Below are 15,842 nucleotides of genomic sequence, written 5' to 3'. Positions count from 1 at the left end.
TCTTATAAGTGCATAGAATCTTGAGATTTCATCATCTCACTCTTAAACTCATTCTTTCCAAACTCTAATTTTCTTTCTTTCTTTCTTTCTTTCGGCAACTTGTATGAATGCGTGTAGGCGTGTGTGTGTTTGTGTTAGATATTAGCTTTATGTGTTAGTATATAATCAATAAAGTATTGTTTTTATTTGAAAAGAGAAGTATTACTTGTTATGTGCTTACGAATTTATTGTCTTGAACTTCGATCTAAGTTACCTTGCTAACTATAGTGTTTCCCTATAGTTCGGATATTCATATCCGTTGCAGAGTTGATAGTTACAGCCAGTTCAAATGAACCGCGAACAAGTCATTTGCTCAGTTGTAATAAGTGACTCTTTCGAATTCCCTATAAATTAATTAATAATTCCTTTGAGCTAAATTGACGAATCACTACAAATACAAATATCTTACAGTGTGTTGCTTTACTGTTTATGGTTACCTAGATTGTTACACGTAGAATGTGGCTGTAACATTAGCTATGCAGCTATGCAGTTTATGTGTGTGAATACACACACTGTAACGCGAGTGTTGTACACTTCTTTGTTATTTGGATAACCGTTTTCCTGTTGGTTATATGGCGCGCGCGCGATATCCGCATTTCAAGATCGCAGAGCTTGATGTAATTGTAATAAGTGTAGCGTCTGGACCAATCGGACACACACAAATTATTCATTTATTTAATGATTAATCCAGCAAACTCACTGTGAAACCTTCACCAAAAACTAACATCCCAAATGAGGCTAACACACTGGCAGGACGGTGTCTTGTTACAGGGAACACAGACAGTTTTTACGATCGAAAGGTATGTGGCCGCATGTGCAAGAGAGAGACAATGGGAAGAAACAATCTTCCATGCAGACTTCGCTGCATTAATCAGAGACGAACTGAGCTAGAAATGAACGTGCATCCCAGAAACTGTGTGAATGAGTGTGATGTTTTGTGTCCTATTATGTATACACTAGGGATGGGCATTCGATTAAATTTTCTTAGTCGATCGTCGGGAGAATTAACGATCGACTATCGATTAATCATTAATATTTTTATATTGAAATTCATTATTTCTTTAACTTTTTATAAATTAAAAATGCAATGAAAATACAAAAATACAGTTTGTTTGTCCTCGATGAGATCTTTATTACAAGAAGATCAACTTGTGGCAGTGAAACTGGATGTTCGGTAGACTTGAAGATTCCTGCGGTGCTCTAAACCAGCGGAACCTGCAGCTGCGAGCCGGCGTTCTTAAACAGAGACCCATGGCCACTTCATCCGTTTTCTGTGATCGGATAGCTATCCGGTCGTGAAAAAAGACCAAATCTAAATGCCCTCCGAAACGCATTCGAGACGGATTTAAATCCGATCGCTCAAACCACTTCAGGAGGAGATCTGAGACGCATTCCAGACGAAACTGGACAAGAGTAAATGCATCTGGTTGTTGAAACCACATATGTAAATTTGACTTATCCCAAAAATGATAAGAAATAAACGTGTGAGAGCGTGTTATAGGCTATATGTCATGTTATATCCAGATATGACGACGCTACTTCAACACGCATCACCACAGATGAGCATCTATTCATCAAGCCAACGTGCAAACTATCGCAAATCAAAGTTAAAGTCATTCATCAACACACAATCATCTTCATTAAAAGTAAAGAACCGAAATGATCTTACCAGGGCTGTTGCCGCAATATCTTGCTGCAGTCTTTGATTTAGAAATTTTCGCTGATGATCAATAAAATGCAGCTCATATCATTTGCTTTCGATGACGTGCAACAATTTAAATATGCATATAGCGCGGGAATTCAAGATCGGATTTATATCCGTTTTGCAAAAACACATTTATGTGACCAGGTGTAAATGGAATCGTTTTGATAAATCAGATAGCTATCCGATCTGAGAAAACGCATGAAGTTCCCATAGAACTTCTGCACCAGTCTACTGATTTCTGTTGAGAAAGATAAGCATGTTGACATGATCTGGGATCAGACGCGACCGCAACCTGGTGACAGCCAGTCCAGCCGCCGAAAACACCCGCTCTGAAGCCGCCTTTCCACTGCAAACGACAAACGACAGCCGTCGGACCGTAAGTCATTCATTTCCTATGGAGAGACGTACGGGAGCTGCGGGGAGTTCCGATCATATGCGTATGCGGAAATTTCGGATCCGATTTGAGCTTCGGATGCGTTGAAATATCTGAACTTCTGCGGCTAGACCGTATGCGACCGGTCGACCGGATGTGATGTATTCTAATCAAAACTATGAGCGCGAAGCTTGAATTACCAATATTTTAATACTTTAATGTAAACGCTATTCCTGCAAAATGACGGTTATTAATAATTATGGCTGAAAAAAATATTTGTATCATATTAAACAATATTTATATTGATTAGCTCTATAAAATCGACTGTTTTTTATATATAAGATGTATTGAGGGTCATTTGTTTTGTGTGGATATATTCATGCATGCATTACATTCATTAAAATCATTAATTTGACCATTGTGAATAGCCGAGGGTAACGGTTGCATCACGACCAATTTCAAAGTTCCGTGCGACTGACACCAGGGGGCGAAATGCGACAATCGAATGCGAATGTCGTGCGCAGTGGAAAGGTGGCTTGAGGGGACTGACGTTGCCGGGATGCGCAGGTACCTCCGCGCTAAAATTAATTCCATTGCTTCAAGACTCACACTACGCAACGCAAACTGCATTAGTTTAATCGATAACAAATAAACGTGATCGACGAAATTCTTAACGATCAATTATCGATCGTCGATTAATCATGCCCATCCCTAGTATACACCATGGTATGTATTTCATTATACAACCAACGGTCAATGTAACTTTACCTGTTTCATGTCTCCTATCTAATTAATCCTCATTTGATGACTAATGCTTTGATGTACATCACCTTCTCTTAGAATGCAGTGTGGATTTGTTATATCTATCTGAGTATTAATTAACAGAAAAGAGGTAAGGCAGATTTGAGATAGCGTCATAAATCTTCACCAGAGGAAACTCCCGCCAAACAGTCCACCCTTCTCATTGGTACAGCAAACCCAGAGAGGGGTGGCCTTTCTCAGGCTTTATTAGAGACTGACCACAGTGACCGCCCTCTCTTCTCAGCGCTTCTCATCCGACAACAACGCAGTTTCTAATAACTGTAAACCATCCGAATAAAGTACCGTATCCAGACATAATATTTTAAACTAACCATTCAGAAACGTCCTGCTGGAGCCGCTGAGTTGCAACTTCTTCATCCGTTGCTTCTCCATCCGGATCAGATTCTGGGTCAAACTGAAATGCTTGAAAGACTGCGTGTCTTCGTGCCATTGCTATATCCAACGTAAACATGCACGGTACAGTTGCGCAAGATGGTCAAGGCCACACCCACCCTCCACCTTGCGCCGCCTTTCTCCGTGCACACCGCGTCTCCATGAGAACAAGTGTTCGTTCGACGTTGAAAAGCAAGTTCGCTAAAGGTTGGTATCTCTAGTATTGTGAACACCTTTACACAATCACACATTAAAAAGTGGTATAAAAATATTTTAAATTCTGAATATAATTTTGTCAGTGTGTTAATGTCAACCCGAGAAGCGATTGCGCATTCTTTAGAAAGTTAATTAGCCGCAAGTTTGAGGTAAAATGCACTTTTTGGTTGTGGTTGTCGATATCAAAACACTGTATAAGCTGTGATTCAAATATTAAATAATGTTATGTTATTTTTTTTACTTTTACACTGAATGTTTGCTGCTTCAATCCAGATGAGTAGGCAGAGGTGGACAAAGTACACAACTTACTTGAGTGAAAGTACAGATAGGCCTACTACTGGTCAAATATTACTCTGTTACAAGTAAAAGTTGTAAAGACCGATTTTTACTTAAGTAAAAGTACAGAAGTACTTGTTTTTAAAAATACTTAAGTATCAAAAGTAAAAAGTAAATGGCAATGCATTGTTTTATTATTGTTGCATTGTTGTGTATAATACTTAGAGTACCTTATGCCTCTGAATCTATGCCTGACTATACCCTCATAACAATATCACATTTATTTCTAGAACACAGTTCCAGTAGTGGGATTGAATGTGAGATTGAATAAGTGCACTCAATAACGTCCACAATGGTTTCTGACACCCAAATGGCTGTTCCCTCAAATAGTGCCCTATTTAAAGTGTTTTGGCTTTTAGTATGAATATGTTAGCCTTACTGTTATCTATAAGCTGGTTTGCTCCAAAACAATGACAATTCGCATTCAGAAGACCAAACCCAACATTAAAAATGAAAATGAGGTTGATGTCAGAATCCAACGCCAGATTGACATTAATCTCCAACATTGGACAGACGTTGTATTGTCGTTGAAATAGAAAATTGGGTTGACGTCAGAAACCGAAATCAGTCGGTTTCTGACATCAATCCGACTTTCATTTCCAACCAAAATCATCCCCTGACTGACGTTACTACTTTCTACTCAAGGACCTTGACAGAAATGTAGTGGAGTAAAAAGTACGATATTTGTCTTTCAAATGTAGTGAAGTTAAAGCAACACTGTGTAATTTTTTTAGTTGATTCTTAGCAAAAAACACTTTGTTCTTTCAAAAATATATGTGCTCATTTATGTATATTTACTTCTTTCAAGTAATAAAGTATTCTCGTAAGTTTATAATCTGCCATTGAAAGTACATACGGGTGAGGGGTTCGAATGCCGGTCGCCATGTTGCCCCTCCATCTTGAAACTACATTAGCCAAAGAGGGACATACCAGTAAAATCAAGCTTCGCCTTTCGTGCTTTACACTCAGTGACAGAGATGAATGTGAGGGGGAGATTACTCGCGACTGCCTGCAGATTTGAAAGATTGCTGATGGAGGATCACGCCTATTTTCGAGGACATGTAGCAAAGTCGCCAAGGAAGCGAAAGAGAGAATTAAAACGTCAACGCGATAGGCAAATCAGCAAGACCAAAGTCAATATTGGAGTAACTTTTCCCAGATGGAAAGAGCTCATGAGGAGCAAAGATTTTAAAACGGACGCCGAAGTTGCCTGCTTTCTTCTCGGCAGGTAATCCAGCCTATTTGTGTAAAAAAGTTTTATAGTTGCTTGTCTAACCATAGCATGGTTGTGCAGAACAACCTCTAGAATAACTTGCATTACTTTTCCTCACGTCAATGGTGAAAAAGTATTGTTTACCTTGTAACATAAATCTGTGCTGCGACAGATCACAGGTGATGAATAGTTTTAAAGGCGCAATTGGACAAAGTCGAACTGGAAGCCATGTTAATCTTGGAATAATACGGCCACCGTAGGAGTTAAAACCCCCTCGAAATTGAAAGGAACAGAAACTAATATTCACTGGGTAGTCATATACAATTTCACCGCTAGATGGGGGAAATTATCACACAGTGTAGCTTTAAAGTTAAAAGTTTCCAGCAAAAATAATACTCAACTAAAGTACAGATACTCAAAAAGTGTACTTGAGTACAGTACTCAAGTAAATGTACTTTGTTACTGTCCACCTCAGTGAGTAGGCTATTGACTGTATAGGGTAAATTTAGTATAGGCCTAGGGTGTGAAAATTGTACAGCTGTGGTATTTGTATAGGGTGTGAATTCTGTATAGAAGATGTAGATTTTTGGTATGGATTGTGGCGTGTGGATTTTGTAAGAGCCGAGGTAAAGGAATTTCAATGGGATGTGAATTTTTTTCTAAAATTGTATGATGTTTTTGTTGAGTTATTATTACACAATACTTTTACTGACCTTTTAGAATCTTGCCCCTGACAAATAACCCAAATTACAAAAAAAGACTAAAACTAACACTAAAACTAATAAAAACTAAACTAAAACTAAGCATTTTCAAAAAAAAATAAATAAACTAAACTAGCAAACAATAATCTAGCCTTGAGGTCATGAACGCATGAACTAACTGTACCGCATTTGTCAATGAGAGCATATGACGTAATTTAGATATATTTTTAAGATGGAAAAATGCAGTTTTACAGATACTGGACACGTGACTTTCAAATGAAAGATTGGTATCAAAGAGCAAACCCAGGTTCCTAACCGACGACGAAGACATAACAGAGCAGCCATCAAGTGTTAGACAGTATTCTAGGTTGTTACGTGAGGAAGTTTTTTGTCCAATAATTAGAAACTCTGTTTTTTCAGAATTTAGAAGTACGAAATTAAGAGTCATCCAATTTTTTATATCAGCTATGCATTCTGTTAATTTTGTGAATTGGTAAGTTTCGTTAGGTTTTGAAGAAATATAGAGCTTAGTATCGTCGGCATAACAGTGAAAGCTAATGCCATGTTTCCTAATGATATCTCCTAATGGTAGCATGTACAGAGTGAACAGCAGCGGTCCTAGTACTGAGCCTTGTGGTACGCCATACTGAACTTGTGATCGATGAGACATCTCTTCATTTACTGCTACAAACTGATAACGGTCAGATAAGTATGATTTAAACCATGCTATTGCAATTCCACTAATGCCAACATAATTTTCGAGTCTATTTAAAATAATGTTGTGGTCGATAGTATCAAATGCAGCACTAAGATCGAGTAACACTAATAGAGAGACACAACCACGATCAGATGATAAGAGCAAATCATTTGTGACTCTAACGAGAGCAGTCTCGGTACTATGGTATGGTCTAAATCCAGACTGGAAATCCTCGCAGATATCATTTCTTTCAAGAAAGGAACACAGTTGTGAAGATACTGCTTTTTCTAATATCTTTGACAGAAAAGGTAGATTCGAGATCGGCCTGTAATTGACTAATTTTGTAGGATCAAGTTGCGGTTTTTTAACAAGCGGTTTAATCATAGCCAGCTTAAAGGTTTTTGGTACGTATCCTAGAGACAAAGATGAATTAATGATATTAAGAAGAGGATCTATGACCTCTGGAAGTAACGGCAGCAAACAGTTCTCTCACAAACATCGAGACAATCACACAAACGAACACAAAATCGCTCAGGTCTAAATGAACTCAACATATTCTCCTCATGCTCGCTGCTGCTGCACTAAATGTTTATTTCAGTAGAAAGACGCCAGAAAAGACGCACAAGTATCGCTGTGATCGATGAAAACAATACAGAAATGAGCCTGTTGCTTAATCAAACAGTATAAAGTGTGTGTGATGGTTGTGTAAATATGAGAAATACCGTGAACTGCTCTCCTCACCTCAGAAGACTCAACGCTGAAACTCAAAGCGAATGGAAGGCGTGAGCGGTGACTTCATCAGGATAATGACGACACTACATTGTTCTTAACAATATATATCTCTATATGGCTCTGGTTCTTAAAAGATGAAAACAACGTGTCAAAGGCTTTACATTTAATTAATCAGTTTACTTTCAGTAGATACGCGAACCGAATTTTCCCGAGAACGCTTTATCTGTAGAGTGGTAAAGGGATCCTCCATAAGGTGAAACTAGTTGGCACTTTAGCACCCCGCTATGACATTGGGTCCAGGTGCAGGTCCTTCAGAAGAATATCTCAGTTTTTTCATAAGGAGTTACACTTGCACAACTTTGATTAATGTTTGCCTGTGAGACTGGGTTATTTTTACTTGGAAATTCATTAACAGTTTTGGTAGATTTGGGCTCACACTTGTTGAAGTCTTCATAATGCTCCCTGAGGTGGCTTTCCAGATGACTTGGCTTTTCCCTCTTGACGTGGCCACAATTTTTCGGCACGATTTATAATGACACCGTCACTAATGTCCACATATCGCGTTTTTTTTCACATGCAAATTCATTATGTCAAATGGAGGCATATAATGGAAGCACGTTTTTCCAGGCCTGTCTCAACTTTTCAGAATGCCGCAAAATCACCGCAGGTCACGTAACAAAAACCAACCGATCAGCGTTTCCATAACAACGTCGAAAGCTCGGCCGAACAGCTGATCATAGCCGTACAGGGCGGGATTTTATTTCTCATCTCAATAAATATATCTAGTAGTAAAGCTAATGCAAGGGCTAGAAATCAATTAATCATTGGCTGATACTTTCTCGTCATCATGGAAAGCGCTCAGTGCAGTTCATGGTTGCATAGCAACGACAGATGCCATGGGAGCGCAAGCGCTTGTGGAAAGGAGGAGATAACGGCGCGGCTGCGCTTTCCAGGCGTTTTTAGACGCGATATGTGAACGGCCCCTTACACAGTACCTGCATTTGTGACACATTCTCTTATTGAAGCCAAAATACTGCAATATTTCAGACGTACAGTTCTTTTTAGGCACAGGTTCTTTGCTGTTGTCATTTTCCTCGCTTCTCTACTCCCGCCATTAGTTTTTATTTTCCACTCTCTGCTCTGAGCCACTAGGTTCCCCTTTAGGCCTGGCCTAGCCAATAGCATAATAGCACCTACTGGGGAGGCGGGTATTCAAATAGTAAGGCTCCATCTGATTGGTTGAATTTGGATAAACAACCAATGCATGAAACACACAAATGCTTGGCACATAAAATAAATGTAATTTATCGCACCTCTCTGCGATACGGATATCGCATATACTATTCAGTGTTTCCCACACATAGACTAATTCATGGCGGTGCGCCACATAATCAACACCGGCCACTTCATCTTGCGTTTCGTTATTCATTTATTTGTTTTACACTACTTAAAACACACAGCGTATTCGTTCAGCTGCATTTCCATTCCCTGCTCTCCCTCCGTCTCTCTGTCACTCACGCGTCTCTCTCACATTCTCACACACATACACACAGACAGCTCCTCCCCTCCGTGCACACCGCGTCTGTCTCCATGAAAACGAGATCATCAGAGATCAACGAGATCAAAAAATATTTTAGATTCTGAATAAAATGTTGTCAGTGTGTTAATGTTGGAGTCCCGACACGACCTTTAGCAAACAAGCGATTACGCCTTCTTTAGTAAGTTAACTAACGTTAGTCGCAAGTTTGCAGTAGTTGGGTTGTCGAGGTCAAAACACTATAAGCTATGTCATTTTTAGGGTGTTAATTGTGTGGATTTTGGGTTGGGTGTGTGGATTTTGTTAAAGGTGTGAAGCATTTTTTATTCATATTTTATATAATAAAGTTCTATGTAATAAATTATTAATGAAGGATTAATCCCCCTTAGTACCCCCCCCCCCCATTTTAATTTTTTAGGTGGCTGCCAAAACAAATGTTTGTCCCGCCAAAGCCTTATTTGATTGGTTATTGTGATTTATGAGTGATGTAGATGTGACAGGGCGCATGTTACCTGAGGGAGAGAAAGAGAAAAGAGCTCCTCCCTCACGCGCTTACTCTCTCTGTCTTTAAACTTCAATTGTATATTCAATTGTATATGGTAGAAAATTTTACTTTGTAAAAATAAACATTTTAATACTACTTATTATTATTGATATGATTATATACCAAAATCATTGTTACATGGTGTTTAGCATGCTCTCTAAATGCAGGGCTGCCAACTCTCACGCATTCACCATGAGACTCACGCAATTGACACTTATTTTGCTAAATATGTGTACTATATTACATATTTATTATATGTTTACTTATCATTAAATAAAGTTGTTATTATAATAAAAAACACATTATATTTAATTTGAGTTATTTTTAACCTTAATACTACCAGCGGATAGGGTTGTCTGAATGTTTACAGCATTAGGTGATTTTTTTTTTTTTCTTGAGAAAAATTAACGCCTATCTTGTGTACCTAATATTTATCCAAATGAGTCAACAATAAATCAAATCACAAGAATTGAATTGAAATCGTGAAATTTGTTTCAATCAATAATTTAAAAAAGCGCAGCTTACCAGAAATTGTACCATTATATAAACATTGTAACATGTTGTCACTAAACCTAATAAAATTCAGTTTAGTTACTAAAATGTTTTGACAATCACAATACACTTATTGTGATGCAAGATTTTTTTTTTTTTACATACATAGCTATGCTAAATGCATGACTTTTATCACACACACAAAAATAAAACACTTTCTGATTTCACTTCTCCCATCTCAGCCTAGATTTCGCCCCAAAATTGCAGATTGCATTTATTCAGATAATTGTTTTAACTAATTGTATATCAGCGAGGGGTAGGAATTGTCGGGAACCAGTATTGTACAAAGTGGACTCTCAACAAACTCTCAAATGTGTTGTGAATAAATGTTAACACAAGTGTATTTGATGTCACATATCATGACTGACTGCAGCAATTTACCTTGTATATCAACATGTCACCACTAAAGCTTTCTCTTGAATGTGTACTATATTTTCAGATTATGACTAGTATGCAAGTAATATCGGGTTTATCATGGACAAACAACTTTTCTAGCAGGATTACTATAGAATGTTACCATAAAATAAATAAAAGGTTACAGAAACAGTGCAAAACAATTTGGACCACAGGTTCATTACAAGAAAATTCCAAGTATTACTGCAGGAATATGACAGTAGCACAAGAATATCACAGCAATATTACATACAATACAACAAAATCATGTGGTAAAGCGTCCCAAAAAACAACACAATACTACACAATTACCACACCAGTTTCGTTTCGTGTGGTACTTTTGATGGTTTATCACATAGAATACCACAGGAAATGTTTGCAAGGGGTGTCTAAAGCTTTGTTAGTGTATTAATGTACCACACCAGTCATTAAAGATGAATTTAGAATAGACACAAACCTGCTTGTTCCTCGTGTTTTATTCACTCGAGTCCTCCTCAATCTCCTCTTTTAACAAACACGATCTTCTCAGTTCATTTGCAGCAACTCCACATATTCCTGCTCAGATGGGAATATTACAGGCATGAATTGACCCGATTCAAAATCTTTCTGGAGGAAAAGTGCACTAATAAGAGTTTGAATGAAGCCAGTAGCACAATGTATAACACCAGAGATCAAGCTGTAAACTCATCTTGAAAACAAACGCATGACTTACCGCCACCCGCTGGACTGGAGAGTGAAGCGTCGAGAGTCTGAGGGAAAATACTAGGAGAAACTTTTCAACATCTTTAGATGTTTACAGTCATTCTGTAAATACTGGGATTCGATAATATTTCAACTTGGATTTTTTTTTTTTTTTTAAGTACATATAAATCATTTGCTAAATAGCCCATATCATTAGACATATTAAACCTCCAAAAAATCATATTTTCCCACTTCAGGCATTTAAGACCTTTTATTAATTTCAGTGTTTTTCAGATTTAAACACCTTTTATTCTAAACTCTGTAATGGACAAAATGGACTTGGTTTAAAGATTATTTTACACAAAACTTGCTATAAAACAAACATCTACCTACTGCTCATGTGTCCTCATAACAATTTAATAAATGTAACATTTATCATACTTTTCACATTTTTGGGGGACTGAAGTTAAAAATAGACAAATTGTGTGTCTGGGGTCTCTTTATTTTTGTGAGAAATATTGTAAATTTAGATGTTTAACTATAACCACAATTGTATTGTGTTAGTCCTGTAATCAAAATAAGTTTTTTAGTTTTTAATATGTTAGGCTTATGAATAAGCTGGTGTGTTTCAAACCAATGACAAAATTCACATTCAGGAGATATAAGCATTCAAAAGTCCCTCACTTCTGCTAAAATGGATGACAGATTTTTACGACATCATCGCACACTTCAGTTTCTCATCACATCTTCTGTCCAATCAAATGCTCTCCAGAATCTAAAGCTCCGCCCCCTCTGCTATAAATATCACCTGACCAAAGCGAGTCAGTCACGGAGCAATATGAGTTTTTGTTTGGGTGATGAATATGTACTACCTAATACTACAAATAAATAAAACATCTCCAGGGCATTCATTTAGTTTGTTTGTCAAATAAGAGTCGTTCTAGAATCTAGATGAAGTGTGATCACGATGCATGTGTCAATGCAACATTTCTGGGGTTGTGAATTTCATGCCATTCATGCCAGGATTCATGCCATTGCACAGGAGGCCAGCAGTGCCAGCGTGAGGCCACATCCGGGCCAAGAACGCTTGCCATGCGTGTGTGTGTGCACCATGAAGCTTTTAGGCTACTAAGTTAGTGCTTGTGAAACCACAAATTCACATCCTCCAGAAGTGTTGCACTGACAGATGCGTCAAGAACACACTTCATCTATATATACACAGCAAAAACTCCAGTGTTAAATTAACCCGCCTGGGAATTTATTTTTGACCACACTTAAAAGTGTTAAAATAATAATTACCACGCAGGCACCCAGACGCAGCCACGCAGGCACCGAGACGCAGCCACGCAGGCACCCTTTGAGAGGAAGATGGCGGCACCCTTTGAGTAAACATCCAAGCAAGTGAAGCTAACCATATATACATCAAATACAATAACTGGTGGACAATAACCGGGGAAAAAGTGGAAGAACTTGAGCGATTCATTGACGCCTGCTTTACTGGACTTATCAACATACCTCAACCACAAAAAAAGTCTCGGCACCGGGAAGATTCGGCAGACAAAGATGAAAATACTACCACAATAGAGGTTAGTGTACTGGAATCTATTAACACCAAACTGGCCATTCTGGAACTACTTCACCAAGATATTAAGGATTTAAAAACAAGTCTTGAATTCACCCAGTCTCAGTTAGATTCATTTAAAAAAGAGAACGGCGAACTACAGGAAAAGATCACAACGCTCACAACACAAATCAACAACCTAACATCAGACAACAAACAAATGAAAGAAAACATCCTTGATCTTCAGTGCCGAAGTATGCGTGACAATTTAATATTCTCGGGCATACCTGAAGCAGCACAAGATAATCCCGAAGAAGCCATCAAAGAATTTATGCACTCCGCTTTAAAACTCCCCATGATAACCGTTAATACGATCAACTTCCATCGCGTTCACCGATTTGGACAAAGGCGTACTGATGATAAATGACCCAGACCAATTGTGGCAAAATTCGAACACTATAAACACAAAGAACTTTTGAAAAGCAAAGCTAGAGAGCTAAGAGGAACAAATTTTGGACTGAATGATCAATTCCCGAAAGAGATTCAAGAACGCGAGAGAGAAAACTTATCCCAATAATGAAACAACATCGAAAAGAAGGAAAACAAGCAAATCTCAACGTCGACAAATTATACATAAACGGACAACTCTTTAGAGACTTTGATACCACTTAGACGTTAGGTCGTCAGGTCGCCGATCAACTATGCATAGTAATGTCCGAAACTTGCATTTTATAAATATGTGGTTCACTAACTTCAATGTATACTACTCACTTTCTAAAAGGTGTTTGTTGTTAAATGTTTTATGTTGTTATATTGCCATTTACGGAACAGCTCACATACAAGAAAAAAAAAAAAAAAAAAAAAAAACTGGATTATATCAACATATCTAACTTATACAATCTTAACTGCAGACATTTGTCTATTACAAGAAACCCATCTGCTAGAATCTGAACACAAGAAGCTTCAAACCTCACAATTCTCACATATCTTCTCTTCATCTTATAGCTCAAAGAAGAGAGGAGTAGCCATTCTTATACGAAGGAACCTATCAGTTATCATCATTAAAACAATAGCTGACACGGAGGGCAGATATATCATAATTAATTCTACCTTTAATAATAACAATATTACTATTGCCAACATTTATGGACCAAACATTGATGATGAAAACATTTTTCACACTTTTTTTTCAATATTATTAGAATTTACACAATCAGCTGTAATTATAGGGGGTGACTTTAACACAGTTATCAATCCAATTCTAGACAAATCTAACACCTCAAATCAGATGAAAACATGGCACCCTACAGAAATTATAAAACAATATATGACAATATAGGACTTGGTGATAACTGGAGACAGAAAAACCCTACAACAAGAGATTATACATACTTCTCTCCAGTTCATAAATCATACTCCAGCATAGATTTTTTTTTAACAAGTAATTCCATTATGTCTGATATAGGGCTGTCACGATGTTCGATTTTTCACACCACGGTTATTGTGGCCAAAAGAATTCACGATATCGATATATCGCGATATCTATAGAATCTATTTCGGGTAGTTATCAGTCAAATTCATTTTTACTTTGTTTATATAGTTTTTCTTTTTTACCCAACAAACATACTGATAGACAAGGCACATGCATTTTTTACTTCTTGCGTACTCAATCTATGGCAAATTCTTGTGAAGGAAGACAAGCATGTGAAGTTTATCTGGTTTCAAACTGAAGCAAAACACTGTCTGAAGGTTTAATAGACATTGGTTTCAACTCAAAGCTGGAAATTACTGCAGAGTCTAGCCGCTTTTATAACACCCCTACTGAGATAGCGAGACCGGCGGGTGCTCCGTGGTTTGTTGTCGGCGTTGGCAGGCGGCGAAGACGGCGGAAGGAGAGAAGGCAGAAGCGGGGATGCCGGTCCGGCCTTCTTGCGAGACTGAGGAAGGATCCCCACAAGCCTCCCCTTCCGAGTATGTTCCTCACCAACGCAAGATCGTTAGCCAACAAAATGGATGAACTGAATTTACTTACCGAAGGAGATCGCTACGTCCGGGACTGTTGTATTTCAATCATATCTGAGACCTGGCTTCACCCGCATATCCCCGACGCAGCTGTACAGCTAGCGGGACGCTCTATGCATCGCTACGATCGGACCAAAGCATCCGGTAAGAGCAGAGGGGGGGGTCTGTGTATTTATGTAAATGACAAATGGTCTACGAATAATAAGGCCATACATAAGCACTGTTCACCGGACCTCGAGTCCTTTTCTATTAAATGCCGTCCTTTTTTTATGCCTAGAGAGTTAACAGTAGTGATAATTACGGCTGTATATATACCTCCCGATGCTAATGTTAGCACTGCTCTCTCGCTGCTGTCAAACAGCATAAATAAACAACAGGAGTCTCACCCTGACGGAGTACACATTATCGCGGGTGATTTTAATCAAGCAAATCTGAAGTCCATTTTGCCTAAATGTTATCAGCACGTAAAATGTCCTACTAGAGGGGTAAACACATTAGACCATGTTTATACAAACATTAAACATGCATATAAGACCACACAGCTTCCACACTTAGGACACTCGGACCACCTCTCTCTGCTCCTCATTCCTGCATATAAACCTCTTATAAGAAGCACAACCCCACTCATAAAGACGATCACTATCTGGCCAGAAGATGCACTTCATAAGCTAATAGATTGTTTTTCACACACTGATTGGAGTGTCTTTGAAGATCACGACTTGCAAGTTTATACAGAGGCTGTACTATCGTACATCAAGTACTGCACGGAGAATGTCACAGTGGAAAAACGTATCCGAGTACTCCCCAATCAGAAGCCCTGGATGACCAGTCAAGTCAAATCACTGCTCAAAAATCGCAATAAAGCCTTCAAATCAGGAAATAAAGCACTATACAGCACGGCCAGAGCTGACCTGAAGAGAGGGATAAGGAAAGCCAAAGTTGACTACAGGAGGAAAATAGAAAGCCATCTCTCAAATAACAACCCGCGGCAGGTATGGCAGGGCATTCAGCAGATCACCAACTTCAGGGGACAGACCAGCATAGCTGTGGACTCAAGCATTGCACTGGTGGAAGAGCTAAATACCTTTTTTGCACGCTTTGAGACCCCACCCCAACAGTCTGCAGTTACATTACCTCAGTTTCAACCAGCTCCAAGATTCCAACCGCTGACTGTGCAGGTACAGGAAGTGAAAGAGATGCTCAGCAGGGTGAACCCCAGGAAAGCAGCAGGACCAGACGGTGTACTTGGGAAGGTACTCAAGGCCTGTGCTGACCAGCTCTCACAGGTGTTCACAAGCATCTTCAACCTCTCCCTGACACAGGCTACTATTCCAGCCTGCCTAAAG

The 15,842-nt window shown here is 38.6% G+C and overlaps 1 protein-coding gene across 1 annotated transcript in view; it reads right to left on the bottom strand.

The window, feature by feature from the left end:
* Window positions 1–10,925, bottom strand: part of LOC309500205 (uncharacterized protein) — a 49,638-nt gene extending 38,713 nt beyond the window's left edge. The window contains exon 1 of the mRNA XM_082171768.1: window positions 10,690–10,925. The gene's annotated coding sequence lies outside the window, so the exon portion shown is untranslated. The remainder of the gene's footprint in view (window positions 1–10,689) is intronic.
* Window positions 10,926–15,842: the final 4,917 nt, after the last annotated feature.

The sequence above is a fragment of the Leuciscus leuciscus genome, assembly GCF_965113295.1.
Source record: "Leuciscus leuciscus genome assembly, chromosome: 1".
In the NCBI taxonomy this organism is placed as follows: Eukaryota; Metazoa; Chordata; class Actinopteri; order Cypriniformes; family Leuciscidae; genus Leuciscus; species Leuciscus leuciscus.
The sequence above is the reverse complement of the archived record's forward strand: the minus strand, read 5'-3'. Positions and strand labels throughout refer to the sequence as shown.